Here is a 13,354-nt window from a genome sequence, read left to right as displayed (position 1 = left end):
AAACACCGACCTTACCTAACCTACTTAGTATGTTAAAATAAGCATCTTATAGCTTCGTAATTACAATTGTTACTTAACCTATTATAGGTATAGGTTAGGTAATAATTGTAATTACGAACCAATAAGATGCTTATCTTAACATACTAAGTAGGTTAGGTAAGGTCGGTGGTTTCTATGAAGCTTTTCAAGGGAAACTATTATGTTAAGTATGTAACCTATGCACATATTTAATAAGTCAATATTGACTTATTAAATTTGCGAGAACGGGTTGTATCAGAGTGTGTCAATACCAATGAAGTGCCAGTATAATTAACATTAACAAGGAAGTTGACTGGAAGACTACGTCAAGAGGTTGAGTACTAGAGGGGATGGGGGATACCTTCCATCTAACTATATAAGATTACCTTCAAATTACTGAATTTCATCAGCTTCTTGTACCAAATGGTTGCTTATCTTAACATACTAAGTAGGTTAGGTAAGGCCGCCATTGTAACATAAGCATGCTAAATTAGTCGTAACGGCTTGGTGCTTCCCCCCCCCCCTGACAATTCCCTCCCTTCCCCTTGCGCTATGACATATCAACATTATAATCTCCAGTGAGAATGTTCCAGAGTTATGAATTGATGTTGGTGAGCGTATAGTGAAATATTGCTGTAGTTATTAGGAATTAATGTATCATTTAGAATAATATTATGCTGTTGCATCATATGCTGTTGCATCAACTGACAAATTATACATTTTTTTGTTTTGTTTTGCTAATTCCAGGTGAGTGTGGTTCTGTCATCTGCAGAAAGCAACAGTAGCCAAGTCTGGAGCTTAATGGTGAATTTCCATACAATAGTTTGCTCCTTTGCACATGAATGATTAAAGTAAGTAACTGTTTTAAAGTAACTTTTGTATATATATATATATGTCGTACCTAGTAGCCAGAACTCACTTCTCAGCCTACTATGCAAGGCCCGATTTGCCTAATAAGCCAAGTTTTCTTGAATTAATATATTTTCTCTATTTTTTTTTCTTATGAAATGATAAAGCTACCCATTTCATTATGTATGAGGTAAATTTTTTTTTATTGGAGTTAAAATTAACATAGATATATGACCAAACCTAACCAACCCTACCTAACCTAACCTAACCTATCTTTATAGGTTAGGTTGGGTTAGGTAGCCGAAAAAGTTAGGTTAGGTTAGGTTAGGTAGGTTAGGTAGTCGAAAAAACATTAGTTCATGAAAACTTGGCTTATTAGGCAAATCGGGCCTTGCATAGTAGGCTCAGAAGTGCGTTCTGGCTACTAGGTACGACATATATATATATATATATATATATATATATATATATATATATATATATATATATATATATATATATATATATATATATATATATATAAACATATGTCGTACCTAGTAGCCAGAACACACTTCTCGGCCTACTATGCAAGGCCCGATTTGCGTAATAGGCCGAGTGATTTTCTTTATTTTCAATAAATTGTTTGCAGTTAGTTTATTTGAATTATTGTTACTATATTATATTAAGAACATAAATTATTGACTTAGTTGAGTTAGTTTAGGTTAGTTTAAGATTGGTTAGGTTAGGTTAGGTAGGGTTGGTTAGGTTAGGTAGGGTTGGTTAGGTTCGGTCATATATCTACGTTAGTTTTAAGTCAAATTGAAACAAATTAACTCATACATAATGTAATGAATAGCTTTATCATTTCATAACAAAAATATTAGAAAAATATATATATATTCAGGAAAACTTGGCTTATTAGGCAAATCGGGCCTTGCATAGTAGGCCGAGTACTGCCTTCTGGCTAGCAGTCTTTCTTGTAAACATATGGTGTTGAAAATGACCAAAAAGGTAAGATTAATAATTCTATCACGAATTTTCTCAATATTTCTTATGTTTTTCTTCACTGTCGGAGGTAATGGAAATATGAATTCTCCAATATTCATTTTTATTAATAGTCTGACGCCTAGAAGCGTTTCATAAGGGCTTCTTACATTCTCTAAGACTTGTTTACACTTAACACTACACTTATTAAACACTTGATACACTGTGTATGAAACATTTGACAATTGTTGGTATGCCACAAGACTAGGCCCAGAACTGAGAGGTATGAGCTACGAGGAAAGGCTAAGGGAGCTGAACCTCACGTTCCCAGAACACAGAAGAGTAAGGGGAAGACATGATAACCACCTACAAAATTCTCAGGGGGTATTAACAGGGTGGACAAAAACAAACTATAAGCACGGGTGGAACACGAACAAGGGGACACAGGTTTCGACTTAATACCCAAATGACCCATAGACACACTATAAAAAAAGACAATGTCAGAGTAGTTAACAAATGGAATGCATTAGGCAGTGATGTGATGGAGGCTGACTCCATACACAGTTTCAAATGAAGATCAGGAACCTGTACACCTGTTGATTGACAGTTGAGAGGAGGGACCAAAGAGCCAGAGCTCAACCCTCGCAAGCACAACTAGGTGAGTACATAGGAAATGAGTCTTGGCCAAGTCACAGCTCCTCGTCTCTCTAACCAGTTTCACAGGAAAAAACTGAGGAGTAAAAAAACTGTTGTTGTTGTTGTTTTAGATTCAGCAACTCTGAACAAAAGTTGCAAGTAGCACGGGCTATGGTGATCCCGTAGTGGACTTACCTGGCACAGGAGCGGGGCAAGTAGCACGGGCTATGGTGATCCCGTAGTGGACTTACCTGGCACAGGAGCGGGGCAAGTAGCACGGGCTATGGTGAGCCCGTAGTGGACTTACCTGGCACAGGAGCGGGGCAAGTAGCACGGGCTATGGTGAGCCCGTAGTGGATTTACCTGGCACAGGAGCGGGGCAAGTAGCACGGTCTATGGTGAGCCCGTAGTGGACTTACCTGGCACAGGAGCGGGGCAAGTAGCACGGGCTATGGTGAGCCCGTAGTGGATTTACCTGGCACAGGAGCGGGGCAAGTAGCACGGGCTATGGTGAGCCCGTAGTGGACTTACCTGGCACAGGAGCGGGGCAAGTAGCACGGGCTATGGTGAGCCCGTAGTGGACTTACCTGGCACAGGAGCGGGGCAAGTAGCACGGGCTATGGTGAGCCCGTAGTGGACTTACCTGGCACAGGAGCGGGGCAAGTAGCACGGGCTATAGTGAGCCCGTAGTGGACTTACCTGGCACAGGAGCGGGGCAAGTAGCACGGGCTATAGTGAGCCCGTAGTGGACTTACCTGGCACAGGAGCGGGGCAAGTAGCACGGGCTATAGTGAGCCCGTAGTGGACTTACCTGGCACAGGAGCGGGGCAAGTAGCACGGGCTATGGTGAGCCCGTAGTGGACTTACCTGGCACAGGAGCGGGGCAAGTAGCACGGGCTATAGTGAGCCCATAGTGGACTTACCTGGCACAGGAGCGGGGCAAGTAGCACGGGCTATAGTGAGCCCATAGTGGACTTACCTGGCACAGGAGCGGGGCAAGTAGCACGGGCTATAGTGAGCCCGTAGTGGACTTACCTGGCACAGGAGCGGGGCAAGTAGCACGGGCTATGGTGAGCCCGTAGTGGACTTACCTGGCACAGGAGCGGGGCAAGTAGCACGGGCTATGGTGAGCCCGTAGTGGACTTACCTGGCACAGGAGCGGGGCAAGTAGCACGGGCTATAGTGAGCCCATAGTGGACTTACCTGGCACAGGAGCGGGGCAAGTAGCACGGGCTATAGTGAGCCCGTAGTGGACTTACCTGGCACAGGAGCGGGGCAAGTAGTACGGGCTATAGTGAACCCGTAGTGGACAAGCCTTCAAGGAGTCATTTAGTACACTATCACACTCTTGACGTTAATCAAGCAACCAAATCTAATTACCTTAATTGCCAAATTGTCAGATGTGTCCAAGTGTTTGGTCTCCAATATTAGCCTCATCGAGGCTAATTACGATTTGGCAGTCTTGTGATGGATAAATTACACCATCACTTAGTTTTTTTTTTTTTTTTTTTTTTATTATTTTCTACCACAGACGTGGCCAGACATTTACAATGCTATTCAGCATATATACATTTTCTTCTGTCCAACACTTAGTTGCATATTGTTAATTCAACAAAGAGGTTGTTATATTGTGTCGCCTTTGAGTAAAGATGCTGAGGCATTACGAAGCTTCAGACGTGTACTATCACGACTACACACGGAAATCACAATAAAGTAATATATCAATTGAACAATTCCACAAGGGCCTTCATGAGGGTTCGAACCTACGCACGGATGTTCCCAAAGTGACTTAGTCAATTTGTTCATTCACGTATGTTCCTGATATACGTGAAGAAGGCATTGAGAAGACGGGAAGAAAGGAAAGGATTCGGAGGCAGAATGAAAGGAAGGGAGAAAGATAGACAGAACTTGAGGAAGAGAGAACAGGAGGAGGGAGGGGACGGAGGGAAAGAATGAGGGAAAGTGTGGGAGAATGTGAGGGGAGAGAGAACAGATAGAGGTATAACGAACCAGATGGAGTGAGAGAAAGAGACATGGAACCCAACCCATCCTCCAGTTTAGTTAGTACTTGTAGTAACGATGAGGACCATAGTAAATATATGACGCCCTGGACAGTTAGAAAGTAGAAATCTTTACTATTCAATTTGGACAAACGGGAAAAGATTTTGTATTAATGTTGCAAAGACAACCTAACCTAACCCAACCTTCCCTGACCTTTTATAAACACGCTATCTGGGGGCCTGATATATGTGCTATACTAGGCCTAGGAATATTTAAATTTGTATTAGCTTTATTTTTGTATCGAACTTTTATGAACTGAATAGCACCAAATTCTACCATCTAATTGCCTTTTACGTCAATATTTGTACTAGGGTGCACATAGCTACAGAAAGTACTCTCTTATCAGAGGACGGGTTGTAGCAGGAGACAGAAGTAGGAAGACAGACACATAACCAAACAGATCTATGCTGCCCCGGAGTCAACCCGGGCACCTCCGGGTAACCCACCTATTAGAAAATATAGAAAAGATGCAATGGTTCCAAACCTGTGCAATTGTTGAGTGAGTCAAAGTCCCCATTCAGTCTACCTTAAAAAACAAAATATATATAAGGGGAATGTGTGGAGAGAAGTAATGACTCTCAGTGTATATGATATATATATATATATATATATATATATATATATATATATATATATATATATATATATATATATATATATATGTCGTACCTAGCAGCCAGAACGCACTTCTCAGCCTACTATGCAAGGCTCGATTTGCCTAATAAGCCAAGTTTTCATGAATTAATATATTTTCTCTAATTTTTTTCTTATGAAATGATAAAGCTACCCATTTCATTATGTATGAGGTCATTTTTTTTTTATTGGAGTTAAAATTAACGTAGTTATATGACCGAACCTAACCAACCCTACCTAACCTAACCTAACCTATCTTTATAGGTTAGGTTAGGTTAGGTAGCCGAAAAAGTTAGGTTAGGTTAGGTTAGGTAGTCTAAAAACCATTAATTCATGAAAACTTGGCTTATTAGGTAAATCGGGCCTTGCATAGTAGGCTGAGAAGTGCGTTCTGGCTACTAGGTACGACATATATATATATATATATATATATATATATATATATATATATATATATATATATATATATATATATATATATATATATATATATTTGGGTGTTCATGGTAGGTTGTTCTATTCTTATGTGAATTGCCTCAAGAATTTGTAATCTTCTTGCATCTTGGGTTTTGTCTATTATGCAGGTATTCTTGTTCAACATTTCTCTTGTTAGGGTGATGTCATGGGCTTGTCTCATGTGATTCCTGGGGGCACCAGATTGAAGATGGCATGTCAAACGCCTCGTCAGCTTGGTCGACGTCATACCTATGTACTTACAGTATGTGGGAATAGAGCGACCTACCATGAACACCCAAATCACGGAACTATTTACTCTACCCACCATGAGAGTAAGGACAAGACAAGAACATATATATATATATATATATATATATATATATATATATATATATATATATATATATATATATATATATATATATATATATATATATATATATATATACATATATATATATATATATATATATGTACTTGTGCGATTATACTCACGGTAATAAAGTATGTGTAAATATTATCGCTATGTATCCTCGTCATGAATGTATAAGTTCCTGTAATGCCGTACAGTGCCAATATTTCTTTGCCTCATTAAAGAAGATATGTAAAAATACTTTTAATAGTATGTTAATACTTGTCAATTTGAATTAGACGTGCCACATATGTGTTAGGAAGGCACATGTGTTTGTCTTGCAAGGTCTAAGATGCCAGTCTAAAGACGTTCTTAAGATAATCTAGAGATGGTCTTAAGATGATCTTAAGATGTTCTTAAAATGGTCTTAAGATACTGGTCTTACGATGATCTTAAGATGTTCTTAAGATGATCTTAAGATGTTCTTAAGATCATCTCAAGATGATCTTAAGATGTTCTTAAGATGGTCTTAAGATGCCGATCTTAGGATGGTCGACAACGCGTGTCTTACAGGGTCCCAGGTAAGGGTGATTAATCTCCAGAATTGGAAGATGATTAAAAAGGAGAGTGACTGATCACTTATCTCGATTGATCACGACAGAATATGTCGTCCTGTTAATCTCGTTTTTTTTTTGTTTGTTTTGATGGACGACGATTAATTCTCATTGTAGTTGTCTTAGTGATAAGAACCAGCGGTTTTCCTCTTGATGTTTTCTCTCTATTGGAGTGTTTCTCATTCTTTATCGCTGCCGTTTTCATCTTTCTCAGCATTCTTCAGCATCTCACTCCTCGGTGTTTGTCTCGTTATTACCTCTCATCTCGCTGCACATCTTGATGCCTCCACTAAAATCCTCACTCTCGCTCACTCATTTAGCTGTTCAGTTACTCGTTCTCTTAATTATCCCTTCTGGAGAGGTCTCGAAGCGTGACGTTTCTCATGCTCGCTATCACGTCTCATCCAGCGTTTAACATCCACCAGTCTTTCTCGTAATGGGTCACTACAGCTTCCTTAATCTATAACTGACTCGGTGTACCGATCTAGAGCCTGCAACATGCAACATTCTTGAACCAACTGCTAAACATTGCAAGCACGTCTTCAAGGGGTTGGGTTCCTTCTCCCTTGCAAGCCTCTACGTGTAATCAGCCCCCACAACCTTCCACTCCAGATTCTTCAAGCATCTTCCTGTGGAGGTTGCACATGCCTCCTGAGTCGTCTCTTTGTCCCCTCCTCCCCCCCCCCCTTGCAGGTTGCTAACGCATCCCCCCCCTCCCCCCTCCCACCATCTGAGTGGCTAACACCTTGTTGTCGAGACTCGGCCATCATGTCCTGGTTCAGGTGGTGGGGGAGGTGTGTCCAGCTACTTCAGCATGCGTGCATAAACAAGTGGGGCAGTAAGGGTGTCTGGACCTGTCCACCAGCCACTGTGTGTGTGTGTTTGTGTGTGTATCCTGCCACTCGAGCAGCTCCAGTCTGGCCTGGCCCTTACGGAGGTTGAACACACACACACACACACACACACACACACACACATACACACACACACACACACACATACACACACACACACACACACACACACACACACACACACACACACACACACACACACACACACACACACACACAAACACACACACACACACACACACACACACACACACACACACACACACACACACACACACACACACACACACACGCACACACACACACACACACATACACACACACACACACACACACACAGGCCAATCCTGGAGTATGCAGCCCCAGCATGGAGTCCATATCTAGTCAAGGATAAGACTAAACTGGAAAAGGTTCAAAGGTTTGCCACCAGACTAGTACCCGAGCTGAGAGGTATGAGCTACGAGGAGAGACTACGGGAATTAAACCTCACTTCGCTGGAAGACAGAAGAGTTAGGGGGGACATGATCACCACATTCAAGATTCTGAAGGGGATTGATAGGGTAGATAAAGACAGTCTATTTAACACAAGGGGAACACGCACAAGGGGACACAGGTGGAAACTGAGTGCCCAAATGAGCCACAGAGATATTAGAAAGAACTTTTTTAGTGTCAGAGTGGTTGACAAATGGAATGCATTAGGGGGTGATGTGGTGGAGGCTGACTCCATACACAGTTTCAAGTGTAGATATGACAGAGCCCGATAGGCTCAGGAATCTGTACACCTGTTGATTGACGGTTGAGAGGCGGGACCAAAGAGCCAGAGCTCAACCCCCGCAAACACAACTAGGTGAGTACAACTAGGTGAGTACACACAAACACACACACACACACACACACACACACACACACACACACACACACACACACACACACACACACACACACACACACACACACACACACACACACACACACACACACACAAAAACACACACACACACACACACACACACACACACACACACACACACACACACACACACACACACACACACACACACACACACACACACACACACACACACACACACACTTGAGAGGGTGGACAAAAACAAACTCTTCAGCACGGGTGGAACACGAACAAGGGGACACAGGTGGAAACTTAGTACCCAGATGAGCCACAGACACATTAGAAAGAATTTTTTTCAGTGTCAGAGTAGTTAATAAATGGAATGCATTAAGCAGTGATGTGGTGGAGGCTGACTCCATACACAGTTTCAAAAGTAAATATGATAGAGCCCAGTAGGCTCAGGAACCTGTACACCAGTTGAGAGGCGGGACTAAAGAGGCAAAGCTCAATCCCCGCAAGCTCAATTAGGTGAGTACAATTAGGTGAGTACACACACACACACAAATCAAGTGTAAGGAATCATTCAGAACTTTGTATACCACCTATGTCAGACCCATCCTGGAGAATGCAGCCCCAGCATGGACTTCATATCTAGTCAAGCATAAGACTAAACTGGAAAAGGTTCAAAGGTTTGCCACCATCAGACTAGTACCCGAGCTGAGAGGTATGAGCTACGAGGAGAGACTACGGGAATTAAACCTCACGTCGCTGGAAGGCAGGAGAGTTAGGGGGGGGACATGATCACTACGTACAAGATTTTCAGAGGAATTGATAGGGTAGATAAAGACAGGCTATTTAACATAAGGGGCACACGCACTAGGGGACACAGGTGGAAACTGAGCGCCCAAATGAGCCACAGAGATATTAGAAAGAACTTTTTTAGTGTCAGAGTAGTCAACGGATGGAATGCATTAGGCAGTGATGTGGTGGAGGCTGACTCCATACACAGTTCCAAGTGCTGATATGATAGAGCCCAATAGGCTCAGGAACCTGTACACCTGTTGATTGACAGTTGAGAGGCGGGACCAAAGAGCCAAAGCTCAACCCCCGCAAGCACAACTAGATGAGTACACACGCACACACACAAACATGTATGTATGTGTTTGTGTGGTGTGTGTGTGTGTGTACTCACCTAATTGTACTCACCTAATTGTGCTTGCGGGGGTTGAGCTCTGGCTCTTTGGTCCCGCCTCTCAACCGTCAATCAACTGGTGTACAGATTCCTGAGCCTATTGGGCTCTATCATATCTACATTTGAAACTGTGAATGGAGTCAGCCTCCACCACATCACTTCCTAATGCATTCCATTTGCTAACTACTCTGACACTGAAAAAGTTCTTTCTAACGTCTCTGTGGCTCATTTGGGTACTCAGCTTCCACCTGTGTCCCCTTGTTCGCGTCCCACCAGTGTTGAAAAGTTCATCCTTGTTTACCCGGTCGATTCCCCTGAGGATTTTGTAGGTTGTGATCATGTCCCCCCTTACTCTTCTGTCTTCCAGTGTCGTGAGGTGCATTTCCCGCAGCCTTTCCTCATAACTCATGCCTCTTAGTTCTGGGACTAGTCTAGTAGCATACCTTTGGACTTTTTCCAGCTTCGTCTTGTGCTTGACAAGGTACGGGCTCCATGCTGGGGCCGCATACTCCAGGATTGGTCTTACATATGTGGTGTACAAGATTCTGAATGATTCCTTACACAGGTTCCTGAACGCCGTTCTGATGTTAGCCAGCCTCGCATATGCCGCAGACGTTATTCTCTTTATGTGGGCTTCAGGAGACAGGTTTGGTGTGATATCAACTCCTAGATCTTTCTCTCTGTCTGTTTCATTAAGTACTTCATCTCCTATTCTGTATCCTGTGCCTGGCCTCCTGTTTCCACTGCCTAGTTTCATTACTTTGCATTTACTCGGGTTGAACCTCAACAGCCATTTGTTGGACCATTCACTCAGTCTATCCAGGTCATCTTGTAGCCTCCTACTATCATCCTCTGTTTCAATCCTCCTCATAATTTTTGCATCGTCGGCAAACATTGAGAGGAACGAATCTATACCCTCTGGGAGATCATTTACATATACCAGAAACAGTATAGGTCCAAGGACTGACCCCTGCGGGACTCCACTTGTGACGTCTCGCCAATCTGAGACCTCACCCCTCACACAGACTCGTTGTCTCCTGTTGCTTAGGTATTCCTCTATCCACCGGAGTACCTTCCCTCTCACTCCAGCCTGCATCTCCAACTTTCGCACTAGCCTCTTGTGTGGCACTGTATCAAAGGCTTTCTGACAATCCAAAAATATGCAGTCTGCCCACCCTTCTCTTTCTTGCCTTATTTTTGTTGCCTGGTCGTAGAATTCAAGTAACCCTGTGAGGCAGGACCTGCCATCCCTGAACCCATGTTGATGCTGTGTTACAAAGTTCCTTCGCTCCAGATGCTCCACTAGTTTTTTTCGCACAATCTTCTCCATCAGCTTGCATGGTATGCAGGTTAGGGACACTGGCCTGTAGTTCAGTGCCTCCTGTCTATCCCCTTTCTTGTATATCGGGACTACGTTAGCTGCTTTCCAAATATCTGGCAGTTCCCCTGTTGCCAGTGATTTGTTATACACTATGGAGAGTGGTAGGCTCAGTTCTCTTGCTCCTTCCTTTAGAACCCAAGGGGAGATTCCATCTGGGCCTATAGCCTTCGTCACGTCCAACTCTAGTAAACACTTCCTTACTTCCCCACTGGTAATCTCAAACTCTTCCAGTGGTTCCTGGTTAGCTATTCCCTCACTTACCTCTGGAATTTCTCCTTGTTCTAAGGTGAAGACCTCCTGGAATTTCTTATTCAATTCCTCACACACTTCACCCCACACACTGTGTGTGTGTGTGTGTGTGTGTGTGTAGTGTTGCAAGGTTGCTCTGGCAAGAGCAAGGAGCCTCTGACACACGACCCAGCCTCTCTACTCCTGGCCCTCCTAGACTGGCCGGCGCCCTCACACGGTAACAAGCGGCTTTTGTGTTTTTGATGACCACTACTCAGCCGGGCCTTCAGGGGTTAGGGGGGGGAGGAGGGGGGAGGGGGGGGGGAGTAGGGGGAGGAGGGGGGAGGAGGGGGGGAGGGGGGGGAGGGGGGGGAGAATATTCTTGTTTGGCTTGGACAAAAGATTTTTATTTATTCGGGGCGACTTTCTGCTACCAAGAGCCACGATAAGCAACAAGGGTGAAAAAAGTCCATAAGTGTATATTGACCTTATTCAATGGGATCATTACTGTAAATCTTTTTTCAGGATGGATAATTTTATTAGATAAGGATAAGGATAGTAAAGATACGGGTACCTTACCTTGAGGTTACCTTGAGGTGCTTCCGGGGCTTAGTGTCCCCGCGGCCCGGTCGTCGACCAGGCCTCCTGGTTGCTGGACTGATCAACCAGGCTGTTAGACGCGGCTGCTCGCAGCCTGACGTATGAGTCACAGCCTGGTTGGTCAGGTATAGATCAGGGTAAGGGGCTAGATTCACGAAGAAGTTACGCTTACGAACCTGTCCATCTTTTCTCAATCTTTGCCGGCTTTGTTTACAATTATTAAACAGTTAATGAGCTCCGAAGCACCAGGAGGCTGTTTATAACAATAACAACAGTTGATTGACAAGTTTTCATGCTTGTAAACTGTTTAATAAATGTAACCAAAGCCGTCAAAGATTGAGGAAAGATGTATAGGTTTGTAAGTGCTTGCGTAACTGCTTCGTGAATCTGGCCTCAGGTTCGTAAGTGCTTGCGTAACTGCTTCGTGAATCTGGCCCAAGGATAGTAAAGAAGGAATCACGCTCCTTATCCTCAACTTCCTTCAACTACACTATCCAACCCGTCCTCCTACAAAGAACGTCGCTTTTCGCACGTATTGCGTTACGTAAGACCCAACAATCGTCGTACTAGAAAAAATGGAAGCGGCTGACGAAAGTGACGTATTGTCCCGTTTTCTGTTTTGGGTCCTCTGGTAGGTTAGGATAAGGGGGCGCTTTAAATTGACCGTTTTCTTGACGTTGGGGACACGTTAGGAGGGCAGACTGCGCTGTCAGCCTGAAGAAGTTCGTGTGAATTGACTCTACATACTGAATAACAGCGAGTGAATTTAGTACGAAAAAGGAATAATGATTTGAGTACTTTTAGCAACTCTTAACTACTATTGCTTCTACTACTGCTACTACTACTGCTACTACTACTACTACTACTACTACTACTACTACTACTACTACTACTACTACTAGTATTCCCTGCTCCTGGTCTATTCCTTCTAAAACCTATTCCTTCCTGGTTCTAATCTCTCACGTAGTCCCTAATTCTGGGGCCTGACAGCTGAGTGGACAGCGCTTCGGATTCGTAGTCCTGAGGTTCCGGGTTCGATCCCCCGGTGGAGGCGGAGACAAATGGGCAGAGTTTCTTTCACCCTGACGCATCTGTTTACCTAGCAGTAAATAGATACATGGGAGATAGACAGCTGATACGGGCTGCTTCCTGGGGATGTGTAACAAAAAGGAGGCCCTGGTCGAGGACCGGGCCGCGGGGACGCTAAGCCCCGAAATCATCTCAAGATAACCTCAAGATAACCTCCCATGTCTTCTGGTCTTGAATTTATCAACTCAATTTAAACCTCGAACCAGCGGATATAAATGGGTTCAGTTGACCTTCGGGAAAGACCTGTTAGTATGCTGGGTTGGGAATGTGCTGTTACTCACCTAGTTGTACTTGCGGGGGTTGAGCTCTGGCTCTTTGGTCCCGCCTCTCCTCCATGTGTGTGATCTCTGGAGTGATTCAAGTGTATTTTTTTTCAAGTGTAGATTAGGCTTATAGGTGTTTAGGTGGGGTCCCGGTAGTATAGTCGGGTTCGTTGTCTACTTACACTCGATAATTCCAGCTTTGGAAACCCAGTCGGGACAGAAATGGTTGGGCGCGTTTCCTGTTGCCTAACAGCCCTTTTTCACCTAGCAGTATGAAGGTATTCAGAAGTTTTCAGAAGTGTTAACTTTCAA

The sequence above is a fragment of the Procambarus clarkii genome, chromosome 31, assembly GCF_040958095.1.
Source record: "Procambarus clarkii isolate CNS0578487 chromosome 31, FALCON_Pclarkii_2.0, whole genome shotgun sequence".
NCBI classification, from domain to species: domain Eukaryota; kingdom Metazoa; phylum Arthropoda; class Malacostraca; order Decapoda; family Cambaridae; genus Procambarus; species Procambarus clarkii.
This window is presented reverse-complemented; position numbering follows the sequence as displayed.